Here is a 12697-nt window from a genome sequence, read left to right as displayed (position 1 = left end):
ATGGCAATTTTGTTCTATAATCATTAGTTTGTTTTTATTTATGAAATCTAAATACTTGGCTAAATGAAGGTAGCTTGTAACTTTTCCAAAGTGATGAATTTTATGCCATTTTAAAATTAGCCACTATAAACCCATGTTTTACAGATTTTCTCTTGGTGCTTTTTAAATGATATGATATCTATTTCACACAGCCCCTCTGAAACCAGGGAGTAATAGAGAGAATTCATTTATAAGAAAGAGGGCAGTATTTAGATTTGGGAATGGATAATGTAGTCAAATAAACTAAGCATTTGTGAGATACGGGAACCATATAACAAATATCTATGGCAGGTACGAGAAAAATGTGTCTCAAGTCTTTATAGATAAGAAAAGATTCCAGAAGATGAGGTTATAAATAAATGAAGAAAGTCATACATAAAAGCTTTCAACCTTTCTTCATGCCTTCAGAATATTCATTATGGAAAGATAAGTGCTGCAAAACAGAGTATTATTGATCTTTTAAATTGAAAATTAAAGAATGTGTCCAAACGTGGCTCTTTGTGTTCTTTTTATTGTAATTAAATGTATTGGGGTGACTATGGTTAGTAAAATTACATAGGTTTCAAGTGTACAATTCTATAATACATCAGCTATATATCACATTGTATGCTTATCACCCAGGGTCAGTTCTCCTTCTATCATCACATATTTCACCCCCTTTACCCTTTTCTAGGGTTCCCCCTGCCCCCAACCTTCTGGGTAACCACTAAACTGTTGTCTGTGTCTATGAATTTTTGTTTCTTTGTTTGTTTGTCTTGTTGCCTTTGTTGCTTTCAGTTTTATATTCCACACGTGAATGAAGTCATATGATTCTCAACTTTTACTGTCTGACTTATTTCGCTTAGCATAATAATCTCAAAATCCATCCATGTTGTCATAAATGGCACTATTTCATCTTTTCTTATAGCAGAGTACTATTCCATTCTGTATATATACCACATCTTCTTTATCCAATAGTCTATCAAATGACACTTTGTTTTTTTTCCATCCTTTGACCACCATGAATAATGCTGCAATGAACATTGGAGTACATATGAGTACATTGAGAACATTGGAGTACATATCTTTAGAGATAAATGTTTTAAGATTTTTGGGACATATACCCAGGAGAGAGATTGTTAGGTCATACGGTAATTCTATTCTTAATTTATTGAGGAACCTCCATACTGCTTTCTACAGCAGCTGTACCAGTTTACATTCCCATCAAAAGTATATGAGGGTTCCTTTTTCTCCACAGAATCCCCAACGCTTGTTATTATTTGTCTTGATGATAGACATTGTAACATGAGTGAGGTGGTATCTCATTATGGTTTTGATTTGCATTTCCCTAATAGCATTTTTTCATATAGCTGTTGACCATTTGTATGTCTTTTGGGAGAAGTGTCTGTTATGATCCTCTGCCCATTTTTAAATTGGATTGTTTGTTGTTTTTGTATTTGAGTTATACGAATTCTTTATATATTTTGGATATTAGTCCGATATCATGGATGTTGTTTGCAAATATCTTCTCCCATTCAGTTGGTTGCCTCTTTGTTTTGTTGATGGTTCTTTTGCTGTGCAGAATCATTTTAGTTTGCTATAGTCCTTTTCATTTATGTTAGTTTTGACTTCCTTTGCCTTTGCAGTCAAATTCATAAAATCCTCTTTGAACCCAAGGTCCATAGTTTAGTACATATGCTTTATTTTATGCGTATTATTCTTTCAGGTCTTATGTTTAGATTTTTGATCCATTTTGAGTTAATTTTGGTACATAGTGACACATAGCAATTTAGTTTCATTCTTTTTGCATGTGGCTTTCAAATTCTCCCAGTACTATCTATTGAAGAGGCTTTCTTTTCTCCATTGTACGAGTACATTTTTTCCTCCCTTGTCAAAAATTATTTGCCCATATTTATGTGAATTTATTTCTGGGTTTTCAATTATATTCCATTGGTCTATGTGTCTGTTTTTCTGCCAATACCATGCTGTTTTTACTATTGTCACTTTGTAGTACAAACTAAAGTCAGGGAGTGTGGTACCTCCAACCTTCTTTTTTCTTAGGATTGCTTTAGCTATTCAGCACCTTTTGTGATTCCATACAAGTCTGATGATTTTTTGTTCTATTTCTTTAAAAAAAATGCCATTGGGGTTTTGATGGTGGTTGCATTAAATCTGTATATTGTTTTGGGTAATATGGACATTTTAACTATGTTGATTCTTCTAATCCGTGAACATGGAGTGTCTTCCCATTTCTTTGTGTCCTATTCAATTTCTTTTAATAATATCTTGTAGTTTTTAGTGTATGGGTCCTTCACATCCTTCGTTAAGTTTATTCCTAGGTATTTTATTATTTTTGTTACAATTGCAAAAGAATTTTTTTTTTCATTTCTTTTTCTCAAATGTCATTGCTAGTATATAGGAATGCAATGGAGTTTTTGTATGTTGATTTTGTAGCCAGCAACTTTATTGTATCTGTTTATTGTTTCTAATAGCTTTTTGGTGGAGTCATTATGGTGTTCTATACATAGCACCATGTCATCTGCAAAAAGTGACAACTTCATGTCTTCATTCTCAGTTTGGATGTGTTTTCTTTCTTTTTCTTGCCTGATTTTTCTGGCTAGGACTTGCAATACTACATTGAATAACAGTGGTGATGGGGGCAACTGAGTCTTTTTCGTCAATGTAGACCAAAAACTTCAGTTGTTTTACTGTTAATTATGATATTAGCTGAGATATTATCATATATAACCTTTATTGCCCATTTTATGCTCATTTTCCTTCTATACCCATTTTATTAAGTGTTTTAGTCAAAAAAGATGTTGTATCTTGTCAAATGCTTTTTCTGCGTCTATTGATATAATCGTATGATTTTTATCTTTTATTTTGTTTATGTGGTGTATCACATTTACCAATTTTCATATGTTGAACCTTCCTTGTGCCCCTGGGATGAACCCCACTTAATTGTGATGTACAATCTTTTTGATGCATTGTTTGTTGTGTTCAATTTGCTAGAATTTTGTTTAGGATTTTTGCCTCTGTATTTATCAGAGATATTGGTTTGTAATTTCCTGTTTTTTCCTTACTAGGTTTTGGTATCAGGCTCATAAAATGAGTTAGGAAGTGTTGAGTCTTATTCAATATTTTGGAAGAGTTTGAGGAGGACAGGTGTTAGATTCTCTTCAAATGTTTGGTAGAATTCACTAGTGAAACCATCTGGTCACGGGATTTTGCTTTTGGAAAGGTTTTGGATAACTAATTCAATTTCCTTAGCGTTAATTGGTCTATTTAGGTTTTCCAGTTCTTTGTGATTCAGTCTAGGAAGGCTACATGTTTCTAAGAATTTGCCCGTTTCTTCAAGGTTATTAAATTTGGTAACATATAGTTTTTCATATTGTTGTATGATCCTTTGTATTTCTGTTGTAACTTCTCCGCTTTCATTTCTGATTTTGTTCATTTGTGTCTTTTCTCTTTTTTCTGTAGTGAATCTGACAAAGCCAGGGGTTTGTCAATTTTATTAATCTTTCAAAGAACTGGTTCTTTGTTGCATTATTTTAGTCTATCGTCTTTTTGTTCTCCATTTCATTTAGTTTTGTCCTGATTTTTATTATTTCCTTCCTTCTGTTGACTTTGGGTTTCATATGTTCTTTTTTTCTAGTTTTTTAAGGTGTAATGTGAGGTTGTTTATGTGGGATTTTTTCTTGTTTCTTGAGATAGGTTTGTAATGGTATGACTATTACTGCTTTCACTGCATCCCAATAATTTTAATAGGATGTATTTTTATTCTCATTTGTTTCTATGTATCTTGATATCTCCTCTTATTTCTTCTTTGACCCTGTTGTTCTTCAAAATCATGTTGTTTTTCTCCACATATTTGTGGTTTCACCTGCTTTCTTTTTGAAGTTGATATTCAATTTCAAAGCCTTATGTCAAAGAATATGCTTGGTATGATTTCAGTCTTCTTTAATTTGCTGAGGCTAATTTTATGTCCTAATATATGGTCTATCCTTGAGAATGTTCCGTGTACACTAGAAAAGAATGTATAGTCTGGTGTTCTAGGATGAAGTGCTCTACAAATGTTAATTATGCCTTTTTGGTCTAAGGTGTAATTTAAGGCTGATATTTCCTTACTTATTTTCTGTTTGGATGATCTATCCATAGCTGTCAATGATGTATTTAGGTCCCTTAACATAATTGTGCTTTGGTCAATTTCTCCCTTTAGTTCTGTTAGTAGTTGCTTTGTATATTTTGGTGCTCCCTGTTTGGGGGTATATACGAGGTCAGACAATTAATATCGTGAATTGATCCTAGAAAAACTGCTACATAGTTCATTGCTGAATATTATTACAGTCACTTTTGAAGTATTCCTTTTTGGAAGCTATGCACTGATGCCAGCTCCTAGTCCACCCTTGCTATCAATTTTGGAAGTCTTTTTCTGGAATGGCCATCACAGCTGTTGTCATATTAACTTTGATGTCCTGAATGTCATCAAAATGTCTCCTTTCAATAGTTCCTTTATCTTTGGGTAAAGAAAGAAGTCTTTGGATTCCAGATCAGGTGAGTAGGAAGGGTGCTCCAATACAGTTATTTGTTTACTGCCTAATAACTTCCTCAGAGTACCATGTGAGCTGTTGCATTGTTGTGACGCAAGAGTCATGAATTGTTGGCAAAAAGTTCAGGTCCTCTAACTTTTTTCATGCAGCCTTCTCAGCACTTTGAAATAATAAACTTGGTGAATGTTTGTCCATTTGGTACAAATTCATAATGAATTATCCCTCTGATATCAAAAAAGGTTAGCAACATCATTGCAACAAGTTCATGAAATTGTCAGACCTAGTATATTGATCAGTGTTATGCTTTTTTGTTGTATTGTCCCCTTTATCATTAAATGTCCATCTTTTTCTCGTTACCTTTTTTTATACTGAAATCTGTTTCATCTGATATAAGTACGAATACACCTGGTTTTCTCTGAAGACCATTTGCTTGGAGTATCGATTTCCACCCTTTCACTTTTAGTCTATGTTAGTCCTTTTAGCTGAGATGAGTGTATTGGAGGCAGCATATGGTTGGGTTTTGTTTTTTGATCCAATCTGCTACTCTGTGCCTTTTTATCGGTGACTTCTGTACATTTGTATTTAGGGTTATTATTGATATATGAGGATTTCCTGTCATTCCATATTTTGTTTTCTGGTAGCTTGGTGTTTCCATTTTTTCTTTTCCTTTTTTGTTGCTGTCTGTTACTTTAGTGTGGTAGTAGTCTGTGATTTTTCCCTCTGTTTCTTCTTTTTTTATGTTACATATCTCAGTTCTGGATTTTTTTTTTTTTTTTTTTTTTTTTTTTGAGTAGCTACTGTTAAGTTTATGAAAAGAAATTTTCATATATACAGTAGGCCTTTTCCTTCAGCATGCTTCTTATCTCCATTTCCCTTGGCAGGTTCAGACCTTTACTCTCTCCCCTTTTATGTTTTTTTTTTTTTTGTCATAAGTTTTCCTTCCTTATTCTGTGAGATGATTTCTGAGTTGCAGTAGCAAGTTGTCATTTTTTCTCTTTTTCTTAAATGTTTTTATCTTATTTACCCTTTATGCTATATTTAAGTGTATTGTGCCCTATTTTGTGTATAGGCTGCCATTTTCTGCTTCTGTCTTTCTGTTCGAAATCTTCCTCATGGTTTTGTGTTCTTTTGATTTTTTTATTGTTGTTGTTTTAGGTCGAATATCCTCCATCAGTATCTCCTGTAATGCAGGTCATATGTTAGAAAATTCCCTTAGTTTCTGTATGTCTGAAAAGGTCTTTATTACTCCTTCATATCTCAAGGATATCTTTGCTGGATATATTATTCTTGGGTGATAAATTCTGTATTTCAATTGTTTGAATATTTGGTTCCACTCCCTCCTAGCTTGTAGAGTTTCTGCTGAAAAGTCTGATGATATTAATAGCTGAATGAATTTTCCCTTATAGGTTACTGTCTTATTTTTTTTTTCCTGTCTGCTGGAGAATTATTTCTTTGTCATTAATTTTTGACAGCTTCAATTTAATGTGCCTTGGAGAACACCTGTTGGGATTGCATTAATTAGGTATTCTGTTTGCTTCTTGGATTTGAGGATCCAGTTCTTTCCATAAGTTTTGGAAGTCCTCGTCTACTATTTATTTGAATATGTTCTCTGTTACTTTCTCCCTCTCTTCTCCTTCTGGTATGCCCATTATTCTTATATTGCTCTTTCCAATGGAGTCAGACAGTTCTTGTAGAGATTTTTTTTTTCTTCCATTTCTTTTAACTCTCAAGTCTTTCTCTTCTTCCATCTGTGTTATTTCCAGATTTCTATTTTCAACACCACTAATTCTTTCTTCCATCTGGTCATCTGTACTTTGTAAGCTGGCTATTTCAGTATTCATTTCTTTTATTGCGTTCTTAATCTCCAGAATTTCTATTTGGTTCTTTTTTAAAATTTCAGTCTCTTTGGTAAAATATTCATTTGGTTGTTGATTTTATTTCTCAGTTTATTAAACTGCCTAGCTGTGTTTTCTTTCATCTTGCTGAGTTTTTTCACAACTGTGATCTTGAATTCTCTGTCATTTAAGTCACATATTTCCTTGTCTCTAAGGTCATTTCCTGGAGACTTGTCATTTTCTTTCAGACCTGACTTGTTACTTTGGTTAATCATGGCAATTAATGAATTATTATTTCTCTTTCTGAGTATCTACAGGAGTGGGTTCTGCAGCAGGTTGATACAAAGTGGGCTTTCTTTTGCTTTCCAGTAGGTGTTGGTGGAATGTTTTATTTTCTTTCTTGCGGCAACCTTTTATTTTCTCTCATGCTGCAGCATTTTATTTTCTTGTGATATCCTGGCTTCTCACACACATGAACAGAGATTCCCTGGAAGGTGGGCTTCTCCTCTGTGAGCAGGTCACCTGGATCTCTGGGTATCACCTCTATAGGAGAATATGGAGGGCAATAGAGCTCAGCATTTCTGAAATCTCAATGCTGTCCCTGCAGCCCAATTCAGATCTGTGTTCTCAGTGGCTCTGGTTGCCCCCATAGGAATCCGCCTAGAAAGATGGGGGTGGGATGGGCTGTGAGAGGTAGCTGGTGTGTTTGTGGCTCTGAGTAATGACAACTACCAGCTCACAGCTGTCTCATCCCTACAGTTCCTTCCCTATTGCTGGAATTAGTTGCAGTGTGCGTCTGTGGCTATGGGACTGTGTATCCAGCTCTTAGGGCTGTAGATATTCCTCCCTTTAATCTGACATTGCTACTGTTTCTTCTGGATCCCGCTTCTAATACCTGGAGGGTTGGGTGGGAGTGGCAGTTCTGGGAAGGCAGTGGGGGGAGTCACCAGGCTCCATGTCTTTGTTTTCTATTTTCTGCCTGGCAATGAAGGCTTAAACCACAGTTCTCATCTTTCTGTATTTGGTCTTTGCTCTGAGGTCTCTGCCCTGAATGCTGTGATCAGCCATATTATACGCTGATCCCTCAGGCAGGGTTGTGGGCTACAGCGAGTACACCTGCAGCCTGAATTTTTTCCTCTCCCCAGACTGCAGTGAGCTCTGGACTGTGTCCTGCAGCCCACATCTCTGCACTCCCCCCTCTTCTCTTCCCTTGCTAACCTGATTTGCACACCTTCAGACAATTCAATGTGAAGATCTCTCTGACATGCTTGTGTGTTGCTTAGGTTATCCTTTGTTGAATTATAACTCTTCAATTTGTTGTAACTTCTCGGGGATATTTCAAGAACCACTCTTCATGCCACCATTTTTGTGATGTTCCAGAGATTTGTGTTTTTCGAGAATCATATACCAGTAATTGAATTATTATTTCCAATGTGGAGGGGAAAGGGGGACTGATTTTGAAAATTGATAATTCCATTATAATTATTTGTTAGGTATAAAATCCTTTAAAGAAAAAAAGCAATTTTATTGAAACTGTTTATTTGCAGTTTCATTCCCAGACGTATAAATTAATCATTTATGTGATGGGACATGGCAGCCTCTCAGATCAGCTCTCAAATCTTCACAAGCAATATGACTTGGTAGTAATATAGATAAGACCTTGGTTGACAAAGATAATATTACCATTGACATTGAGTTCCTTCTATGGAACCAAAAGCTTGTCATTTCTTAGACAATAAGAATACATAATGTGAAAATGAGAAGAGATTTAAAAGTTGATGCCAGGGATTTCTGGTCAAGATGGCAAGGTAAATAAATTCTGTGCTTGCTTTCTCTCACAACCACATCAAAATTACAAGTAAACTACAGAGCAACCATCATTGAGAATCACCTGTATTCTAGCTGAACCAAAGCTCTATAACTAAGGTCATACAGAAGAAGTTATCTTGAGACTGGTAGGAGAGGCAGAGACAAGGAACGAGCTGGTCGCACACTTGTGTGTGACCATTAAAAATAGGGAGAGAGGGAGTATTTCCTCAATCTGTTGACATTTTACTTCCCAGAAATTTTTAGTTTGGCTCAAATAAACTCTTATAAGCTTTCAAAAAGAAGAAAAATCAGGAGGGACATCTTGGCTGTGGAGGTCCAAACCCTGAGGAGTGAGGGGGTCCCAGCCCCACACTGGGCTCTTCAGCCCAGTGTTCCAGTGCCATGAAGAGAAGTCCCCATAATTCTGGCTGTGAAAACTGGTGGAGATTATGGCTAAGTGAGACAAGAGCAGCTGCAGTCCCAGGCACGCCTCTTAAAGGGTCCATGCATGGATTCACTTGCTGATGGACTCATTTGTTTTGAGCTCCAGGGCAGGGTAGCATCTCAAAAGGTGCCAGAGGCAGATGGGGAGGAACTGAGCTGTCTGGCTTCAGGGCAATGGCTGGAGATGCAGATTTCTCCTAGAAGGAGTTAGGCAAAAGCCATTGTTTCTTTGTTGAGCCTTCCCCCTCCCAGCATGCAGTTGCAGGCAGACATCACATTTGAGTCTCCACCAACTTAGCTAACACCTTTCACTTTCCCTGCCTTGGTGATTCCCTGAGATCCTGCCCCATCCAACATTCAGGCACATCCAAATCCACTTCCAGCGACTTTTCTTAATGAATGGCCTATCTTGGCTCATACTGCAGATTTTTTTATAATCTCTCAATGATTTACAAAACCCAAACAAGCACCATTTGGCTTCTGTGTATCTTATACCACTTGCTGAGCAACCCTAAATCTGGCATAGTGTCAGGTAGCCTCTTTTTGCAGCTTGGACTCTCCAGGTACTTCCAAGCCTAGCTCATGTGCTAGCCATCTGTGGCGTGCTTTGTGACTCATGCCAGGTGGCCCTAGGCAGGGAAAAGACTGTAGCTGAACTTGGTCTGCAGCTGGGCCCCTCCCAGGAGGCCCGAGAAATGGCACAGCCAATGGCCAGATTCTGACTGAGCCAGAGCATCCCACAGCTGCCTCCAAGGATGACACACCCAAAGGGCAGACTGGGCAGTCACCAGAACCCTGCTAAAACCAAATTCTGCTCCATAGGTTCAGCCCCTACATGGCAGCTCCCCTACTGTAGTCAGGACCAGTCCTCACAACCAATCAGCCTGAGGGTCAAGCCTTCCTATTGACATGCAAACAGCAACCAAGGCTCAACTACAATAGGAGGGCAAACACAACCCACACAAGGGACATGCATTTGCAGCACCTGGCTCAGGTGTCCAAGGCAACTGTGTCACTGGACCCCACAGGACACCTACTACATGAGGCCACTGTATTAAACCAGGAGGCATAATAGCCTTATCTAACACATAAAAACAAACACAAGGAGGCAGCCAAAATGGGGAAACAAAGAAACATGTGCCAAATGAAGAAACAAAACAAAGCTCAGTAAAAGAACTAAACAAAATGGAGACAAGAAATCTACCGGACACAGAGGTCAAAACACCAATTATAAAGATGTTTAATTATCTCAGGGAGAACTTCAACAAAGAGATAGAAAATATAAAAATGGAGATAGAAAATGTAATAAAAGAACCAGTCAGAAATCAAGAATACAATAATTGGAATGAAGACCATATTAGAGGGGATCATTAGTAGATTAGATGAGGCAGAGTATTAAATCAGGGATTTAGAAGACTAGCAGAAACACCCAATCAGACAAAAACAAAGAGTAAAGAATCCAACAACTGAATATACTTTAAGCGGCTTCTGGAACATCAACTGTAACAACATTAGCCTCATAGGAGTACCAGGAGAAAAAAGAGAGCAGAGGATTGAAAACCTATTTTAAAAAATAGTAATGGAAAACTTCCCTAACCTGCACACACACACAAAAAAAAAAGACATACAAGCTCAGAAAGCAGAGTCCCAAACAAGATGATTTCAAAGAGACCCACACAAAGATACATCATATTTGAAGTGCCAAAGTTTAAAGACATTGAAAAAAATCTTGAAAGCAGCAAGAGAAAAGCAATTAGTTAGCTACAAGGGAGCTCCCATAAGACTATCAGCTGATTTCACAATAGAAACTGCCAGCCAGAAGGGATTGACATAAAATATTCAAAGTTATGAAAAGCAAGGACCAAGATTACTCTACAACACAGCTATCATTTCGAATCGAGGGACAGATAAAGAGCTTCACATACAAGAAAAAGCTAAAGAGATCATCATCACTAAACTAGTGTTTCAAAGAATCATAGAACTGCTTTAACACACACACACACAAATATGAATAACAAAATGGCAATAACTATATGTCTATCAACAATTACTTTAAATGTAAATAGATTCCATGCTCCAATGTAATAGGGTGACTGAATGGATAAGAAAACAAAACCCTTACATATGCTATTTATATGAGACTCACTTCAGATTGAAAGACACACAAAGACTGAAAGCAAAGGGATGGAAAAAAGATATTTCATGAAAATGGAAACAAAATTCTGGTAACAATACTTATACCAGACTAAATAGATTTTAAACAAAGGCTGTAACAAGAGACAAAGAAGGACCCAGTAATCCCACTTCAGAGTATTTATCAGAAGAAACCCAAAATGCTATTTCGAGGGCGTGTGTCATCCATATATATATATATACTTTTTTTTTTGTAGCATTGTTTACAGTGGCAATATGTGGAGGTAGCCGGGGTGTCCATTGATGGATGGATGAACAGTAGGTGGTACATATATACAATGGAATATTGCTCAGCCATGTAGGGAATGTGTTTTTCCCATCCACAGCAGCATGAAAGGACCTGGAGGGTATTCTGTTGAATGGCGTATGTCAGGCAGATGCAATGTAATTTTACTTGTATACGGAATCTAAAGAACACAATAAACAAATAAAACAGAAACAAAATCGTAAAGGCAGAAAACATTTTGATGGTTGTCAGATGAGAGGGTCTTTGGGGAAGTGGTTGAAAAGGAGAGGTATTAAGAAGTAAAATTGGTTGTTACAAAGTAGTTATGGGGATGTAAAGTATAGCATAAGGAATAATATAGTCAATAATATTGTAACTATTCATAGTGTCACATGGGTACTATATTTATCAGGGTGAAAGATGAAGAGGGAGTTAGGGGGCTGCGTGGAAAAGGTGAAAGGAAAATAACTATTAATTAGTAGTTACAAAATAGTCATGGGCATGTCAAGTAAAGCATAGGGAGTCAATAATATAGTAACTATGAAAAGTGCCAGATGGATACTAGACTACTCAGTAGGATCACTTCTTAAATTATATAAATGTTTAACCACTATGCTTTCTACCTGAAATCAATATAAAACCATATCGAATGTCAACTGTAATTGAAAATTTTGGAAAGGTGTGGAAAAGGTAAAGGTAAATAAGAGGTTCAAATTTCCAGGTACAAAACAAATAAGTCACGTTCAGCATAAAGAATATAGTCAATAATATTGTGATAACATGGTACGGTGTCAAATGACTGCTGGACTTATCATGGTGATCACTTCTTTCGGTATATAAATATTGAATAACTATGGGGTATACCTGAAACTAATGTAATATTGTATGTTAACTATATTTTAATAAAAATATTTTAAAAGTTGATTCCAAAATGCATCCAAAAGATCATTGAAAAGGATTGTTTTTTAAAACTTGAGCTGTTTAATAACAGTACTATCCCTTTCATCTTGACCAATAAATTACTAACCTTTGTTTTTAAAATTACAAAGCCCTCCATTTATTGCAAGATTGGAGCCTCTATTCTCTCTCTCTCTCTATCTCTGTCTCTCTGTCTCTCTCTCTCTCTCTCTCTGTCACACACACACACACACACACACACACACACACACATATGCGAGGTGTGACAATTAAGTTCACAAACTAGTTGCAAGGATGTTGCTATCCGTTTTTGATATCAGAGGAATTATTCATTATGAATTTGTACCAACTGGGCAAACAGTTAACCAAGTTTACTATTTGGAAGTGCTGAAAAGGCTGAGTGAGAAAGTTAGATGACCTGAACTTTTCGCCAACAATTTGTGGCTCTTGCATCACAACAATGCAGCAGCTCACACAGCACTGTCTGTGAGGGAGTTTTTAGCCAGTAAACAAATAACTGTATCGAAACACCCTCACTACTCACCTGATCTGGCCCCCAGTGACTTCTTTCTTTACCCAGAGATAAAAGAAATATTGAAAGGAAGATATTTTGATGACATTCAAGACATCAGAGATAATACGAGGACAGTTCTGATGGCCATTCCAGAAAAAGTTCTAAAATTTCTGTGAAGGGTAGACTAGGC

The 12697-nt window shown here is 36.6% G+C and overlaps 1 protein-coding gene across 9 annotated transcripts in view; it reads left to right on the top strand.

Moving 5' to 3' along the window:
• Nucleotides 1-12697, top strand: part of SNTG1 (syntrophin gamma 1) — an 817517-nt gene that overhangs the window by 546604 nt on the left and 258216 nt on the right. The gene's annotated exons all lie outside the window — the stretch shown is intronic.

The sequence above is a fragment of the Rhinolophus sinicus genome, chromosome 7, assembly GCF_057876585.1.
Source record: "Rhinolophus sinicus isolate RSI-liver-muscle chromosome 7, RSI-T2T, whole genome shotgun sequence".
NCBI classification, from domain to species: Eukaryota; Metazoa; Chordata; class Mammalia; order Chiroptera; family Rhinolophidae; genus Rhinolophus; species Rhinolophus sinicus.
The sequence above is the reverse complement of the archived record's forward strand: the minus strand, read 5'-3'. Positions and strand labels throughout refer to the sequence as shown.